This window comes from Musca domestica, unplaced genomic scaffold (assembly GCF_030504385.1).
Source record: "Musca domestica strain aabys unplaced genomic scaffold, Musca_domestica.polishedcontigs.V.1.1 46, whole genome shotgun sequence".
Lineage (NCBI taxonomy): Eukaryota > Metazoa > Arthropoda > Insecta > Diptera > Muscidae > Musca > Musca domestica.
The window spans coordinates 2,916,458-2,923,200 of record NW_026712336.1 but is presented as its reverse complement, the minus strand read 5'-3'; the positions used below and the strand labels follow the sequence as shown (position 1 = coordinate 2,923,200).

Here is a 6,743-nt window from a genome sequence, read left to right as displayed (position 1 = left end):
AATATGCCGGTGGGTTGTATTTTATGTGCGAATATTTAGGTGGTCAAGTTGAGAGGGATACATTTCTGATGTTTAATAATGTGGTTAGTGGCGAAGCTAAGCAGATATGGAGAATTTGTGCAATTCGAGGAAATAAGGGAATTAAAACAAAGAATGAAATAGAGAAGAAGTTGAATATACTGGGTGAGATGAAAAAAATGCAACCAAATTTAGATTCCTGTCATTTCTAAACCACTCGTCCGACAGCTGTTAAAATTAATCCAGTGACAGCTCATTATATTGTTTACAAGCGTACAAAAGCTTTTTGGTGAGAATTTTCCAGAAACAAAGTTCTTCGTTATGGAATTCAAACGTGATAGTGTGATTTCTTTATATTTGGCTAGAAAACACAAGTGGCTATCGTTAAAGCACTCCAGCATTTAAATGTAAATAAATCTTTTGTGTCTCGTACCATCGCTCGTTACCGTGATACTGATAGCGTAGCCCGACGTCAAGGAAATGGACGGAAGAAAATAGCAACATCAGCAGAATTGGTTCGAAAAGTAAAGAAGCGACTTGATCGAAACCCGCGTCGCAGTGGCCGAAAAATGGCTCGGGAACTGAACATATCGCAATATTCCATTCGGCAAATATTGAAAAATGATATCTGGTTTAAACCAATGAAATTCCAAAAAGTGCAAGAACTCACACCGCAACAGAAGAAAATAGACTCAAAAGAGCTAAAGAGTTGCCTCGCTTGGCCGAAAGTGGTGAACTGCCGAATTTGGTTTTCTCCGATGAGAAAACATTCTTTATCCAGCAGTTTGTAAACAAACAAAATTGTCGTGTTTATGTGCCAAAGAGGTCAGCTAAAAATGTGCACCTGCGGTTGGCCACCAGAACTCAAGCGCCGGTCATGGTGATGGTGTGGGCCGCCATAACAGCCGATAATCGCTGTCCGCTCTTACTAATCGACCATGGCATCAGAATAAATGCCGAATATTACAAATGGTTACAAAATGAGGTACCTCGCTTCATTTCCAGCGCACAATGGCCACCAAAATCTCCGGATACAAACCCGTAGGACTATTGTGTCTCGAGTATTTTGGAAATCAAGGTTGGTACTAAAATATATCAAAGTGTCGATCACCTTAAGCAAGCCCTTCGCCGGGAACGGGCCAAAATACCGCAGAGCAACATTCGGGCAGCGTGTGACGGTTTCATTGACCATTTGAAGGCCATAATTCGTGGCAAGGGTGACCAATTCGAACAAATCTAGACTTATTCTAAAATTTTATGCTTTTTTCGACATTTTTTGCTTTCATTCAATAAAATTAAAAAAAAATGTAAAAATTATGGCTTATTTTATTTTTATTTTTGCGAGAAGATCAACAATCCACTAAGAAACGTAAAAAATGCAATATTATAGCTAATTTTGTTCCGAATTTGGTCCCAATTCGGAGCTATCATAATGTGTGTAAGCAAATAAAAGTAGGACCAAAGGTATATCCCTCATATATACCTAAATGTGGACCGATATAGCCCATTTTCTATATCAAACATTCGATAATACCTGTGCAAAACTCCAAAGCTCTAACTTCAATATTGCCGGCTCTATCTAGATTTCATCAGAAGTAGAGACAGACCGACGGAAATGGCCTCCTTTTTGGTAGAATTCATTAAATTTTCTATGCTATCGGAATTTTCAAATTTCAAACCCATGAGATTGGGAAATGTCCAACAAATCTATAAAAATTCTCATGGGGTCAATACTTAAATGTGGACCGATATTAAATATTTTTGCGAGGGGATCAACTTTCTACTTTGAAATCGAAATTTCAAATTATATCTTATTTTGGTGCGAATTTGTTTCAAATTCGTACTACAGAAAATCAGAGGGTACCATAAAGAATTGTGTAAGAAATGAGGGCCATAAGGGCCAAAGCCATGGGGGCTATACAGAAATGTGGACCGATATTTATCAGTGGGACAGACAGACCGACGGACATGGCCTCCTTTTTTTGTTAGAATATGTAAAATTTGAGAATTTCTAGATTTCAATCTTCTGAGATGGAAAAAGTCCAAAAATACCGTCTAAATCCTCGATAGTATTGTGGTTAGTATCCCCGCCTGTCACGCGGGAGACCGGGGTTCAATTCCCCGTCGGGGAGGCAACATATTTTATTAAATTTGATATAAATCTTGGTAGGGATAAAACTCTAAATCTGCAAATAGTTTGCAGTCTTTAAAATTTTCTTTAAAGAAAATCGAGTTTGTTAAAGATTTTTGTGGGGTCTTCGGTTCAAAAATACATATGGATGTCTTCGATCAATGGGAAACAATAGAAGAACTTCAAAAGATCTTAATGTTATAGCGGAAGTTTAAATAATCTTTTGTCCATATATCAATAAAAAAACTTTGGAAAAGGATTAGGTTCATAGAAGAAATTTAAAAAAAATACCTGTAAGTCTTCGGTCCGTTGATCACCCCGACGAAGGGGTTTCGAATCATAAAATACTTCTAAGCTTCCTTTTTTATATAGGTAGGAAACTTTCCCTTTAAAAAGCCTTCTGTCTATAGGAGTCCCTTGAAAAGGTCTTCTGTCTATAGAAGACCTCTAATGTTTTCGCCTGTCACGCGGGAGACCGGGGTTCAATTCCCCGTCGGGGAGGAATATCTTTTAGTTAGTTTGTATTAAATCTGTGTAAGGATACAACACCATTGTTGAAAATGTTTTTTTAGCGGATCATTCGTTCGAAACATTCGTAATCTTTTTTGAAAAATTTGATATGATCCTCAAAAAGTTGGTGATAGCCATGCTGAGCAAATAAAATCTTAGTTTGTTTTGCGAAAGACCGGGTTCAATTCCACATTTTTTAGAGGTAGCCTAACTTAGCTAAATTCATATTCGTGTAAAGGCTCTACACAATCTTAACGATATTTGGCGCAGGGCGCTTTAATTAATTTTGAAATGTCCCTTGTATTTGACTTTTAGAGCTCTTTAGGGCGATTTAGAATGTTTAGGTTTCTTTTAGATCTCCTTACATATAAACACAAAAAATCGGTTCAATAGGTATGTGATGGTGAAATACAACTCAGGTGCAAGATAATATTTCTAATTTCATAAGGGAAAGTCAAGAAGCTAGACCGGAAATTCTAGAAAGTGGATTGTGTCCCCGTGTTTTCAATTCCCCTTGGAGAGCAGTTTCTTAATTCTCATTTGTTATTGCATTGCGGAATATGTTCAGGCCTTGACTGAATTTAGAAAGGTGATGCACTGATTATGCATTAATTTTTTTTTTAATTTTTGAAACCACTGGAACTCAGAAAAAAAATTTGATCTGCAGTTTCAAATAACGTCCTCGATAGTATAGTGGTTAGTATCCCCGCCTGTCACGCGGGAGACCGGGGTTCAATTCCCCGTCGGGGAGGCCTTGACATTATTTTTTTCTTGAAGGATATGGATGGATTATGAGCGACACATCATTTTGGAAGCCATTATAAAATTTGGTGAAAATCTGTTCAGATTTAGATATAGCTCCATATATATTGTTCATCCGATTTGTTATTTGTGACCCCCACCGCCGAAACAACGATAGTCGGGAAAAGATATCAAATACAGCTCAGAAATATCGTTGTCTAATTATATTGAGATCAGTACGGTTTTATATAGCTTCCATATATATTTTATCCGATTTCATGTTAATTGTGCCCCAAAAGGTTAAAATAATGAATTGAATAGATTTTGGAACATACGGTCGAATTCAGCCGTATTAAGCAAATACTTTAAATTTAGCTCCCATATATATATATATATATATATATATATATATATATATATATATGGTTATTTCCGATTTTATATTCACGTACCTCGTAAAAATTCACTACAAAACAACGATATTAGGTGCCAGCTTGGTTCAGATTTCGATATAGCTTCCGTATATATCCTCATCCGATTTTATATATTAGCTCAAATAGATTGGTAAATTAGGTTCAGATATTGTTATAGCTCTGATATATATGTTTTAATTTAAATGTTCTCAAAGTCAAGAGACACAAATGTTTCCCTCAAATTTAGTGAATCGATTCAGAGTAGGATATGCCTCCCGTACATTAGTGCATTCCCTCCGGTTTCAAAATTTTAATTGCTCAAATGCCATAAAAAAGCGTATTCAAAAACCATGGTATTTGGTACTACTTCTCATAAATTGCCCATGTAAACGTTTATTTTTAGGGGTAGCTCTACCCTATATGCATAGTGCTAAGGTATTATAAAGTCGGGCCCTTTCGATTTGGACCTTTCTTTGCTGGTTTAGTTATAAATCAAATTGCTTTAGTTTCTTAGCAAAGGACCTCTTTGTTTTTCAAAATTATGTCAATGAGGAGTGTTTTAAAATAAAACCAAGCAAAACAAAGGAACTAAGTTCGACTGGACCGAACTTTAAATTTCCTCCACCATTTGGGAGGAACTTGAAAATTTTCAATAAATTGCGTTGAAATTATTAAAGTACTACTAGGTGGAGCTATTATATGGGGGCTATACGAAAACGTGGACCTGTATAGCCAATAATGTGGGACAGAAGGCGGTGCCTATTGCGAACTCCAAATACAATTTTGAGATAAAATCGACAAAATACCGAATAGCTGAAGGTACAAAGTAAAACGCCATAATTTCCACATTACTATTTTAAATTTTATTGAATGAAAGCAATAAATGTCAGAAATAGCATCAAATTTTAGAATAAGTTTAGATTTGTTCGAATTGATCACCTATGGCACGAATTATGGCCTTCAATCGGCCAACGAAACCGTCACAAGCTGCCTGAATGTTGCTCTGCTGTATTATGGCCCATTCCCGGCGAAGCGCTTGCTTAAGATGATCGACATTTTGGTATTTTTTAATGCCAACCTTGCTTTCCAAAATGCTCCAGAGACAATAGTCCAACGGATTGGTATCCGAAGATATTGGTGGCCATTATGCGCTGGAAATAAAGCGAGGAATCTCATCGCGTACTGAGTGCGATTGTGCTGAGTCGTGTTGAAATGTCCAAGCTCTGCGGCTAAAAGATGTTTGCGTTCCCAAGGCTTTAATACACCCTCCAGAATATTTTCGCGATAATATTCGGCATTTATTCTGATGCCACGGTCGAATAAAACGAGCGGAGAGCGACACATTGGCTGTTATTGCGGCCCACACCATCGCCATGACCGGAGCTTGAGTTATGGTGGCCAACCAACCTATTTGGCAAGTAAACACGATCATTTTGTTTGTTTACAAACTACTGGACAACGAATTTTTTCTCATCGGAGAAAACCAAATTTCGGCCAAGCGAAGCAACTCTTTAGCTCTTTTGAGTCTATTTTCTTTCTATTGCGGTGTAAGTTCTTGCAATTTTTAGAACTTCAATGGCTTTACCCCGAACTCATTTTTCAATATTTGCCGAATGAAATATTGCGATATGTTCAGCTCACGAGCCATTTTTCCACCACTGCGACGCAGGTTTCGATCAAGTCGCTTCTTTACTTTTCGAACCTTTTCTACTGATGTTGCCGTTTCTTCCGTCCACTACCAGTATCACGGCAACGAGCGATGGTACGAAACACAAAAGATTTATTCACATTTAAATGCTGAAGTTCTCTAACGATAGCCACTTGTGGGTTTCCAGCCAGATATAAAGAAATCACACCATCACGCTTGAATTCCATCACGAATAACTTTTTTCTGGAAAATTCTCACCAAAATGCTTTTGTACGCTTGTAAACAATATAATGAGCTGTCACTGGAATACTTTTAATAACTGTAGGACGAGTGGCTTAGAAATGACATCAGTCTGAAGTTGGTTGCAGTTTTTTATCTCATCTCATCTATATGGGGACTATACGAAGACATGGATCTGCATAACCAATTTGCTGTCACAATCTGTAGTACCCATTTTGGGCATAATATACGAAATGTTAAACATTTTTGGTAAATAAAGTCGGTCAAAATACTGAATATAAGGAGGTACCGTTATATGGGGGCTATACGAAGAGGTGGACCTGTATACCCAATTTGCTGTCATAGACGGTAGTACCCATTAGAAACTTGAAATTCCAAACATTTCCGGTGAAAATTGTGATTAAAATTATCAAAATACCGAATATCTGGAGTTATATTGGGGCCATACCAAAACTTGGACCTATGCGGACAGTTCTATTCAAGGATGTTTGCTATATACTGGGAACAGAGACTGAAAATGTACAGAAAATTCTGTTAAAAAATACGAAAAGAATACGACCAAATAACTTTTAAGCCTAGGATTCGTTTCTGAAATGCGGTTTCTCAACATCCTCGATAGTATAGTGGTTAGTATCCCCGCCTGTCACGCGGGAGACCGGGGTTCAATTCCCCGTCGGGGAGATGTGGAATTTTTATTTCTGAGACACCAATTTTTTTTAATGATGTATATAATATTCTAATATACTGGTTAAAACGTGATTAGGAATTGGTCTTTTTGCCGCTGTTCAAATGGTCAAATTATAAATAAATGTCAAAAGGCAAGAAATAGATTCCAGATATTCATAGCCAAAATAATAACATTTAATTTTGGAGTCCCGACAGCGGATATGTGCCTTTTTCTTTTTTAATTCACACCATTTATTGAGACCATATACCTGTATATTACTTACAAAACAAACTTCCCAAACCGTTGTAACGCCATAACCATATAAAATGTCACATAAAACATTTAAAAGCGCTCACCCAACTGTAAATGTTGACA

At 37.0% G+C, this 6,743-nt stretch overlaps 2 non-coding genes across 2 annotated transcripts; both read left to right on the top strand.

Annotated features, from left to right (window-relative positions):
- The first annotated feature begins 3,338 nt into the window (after window positions 1–3,338).
- Window positions 3,339–3,410, top strand: TRNAD-GUC (transfer RNA aspartic acid (anticodon GUC)). Its single transcript has one exon. It is a non-coding gene; the product is annotated as a tRNA-Asp (tRNA).
- A 2,900-nt stretch (window positions 3,411–6,310) lies between these two features.
- Window positions 6,311–6,382, top strand: TRNAD-GUC (transfer RNA aspartic acid (anticodon GUC)). Its single transcript has one exon. It is a non-coding gene; the product is annotated as a tRNA-Asp (tRNA).
- Window positions 6,383–6,743: the final 361 nt, after the last annotated feature.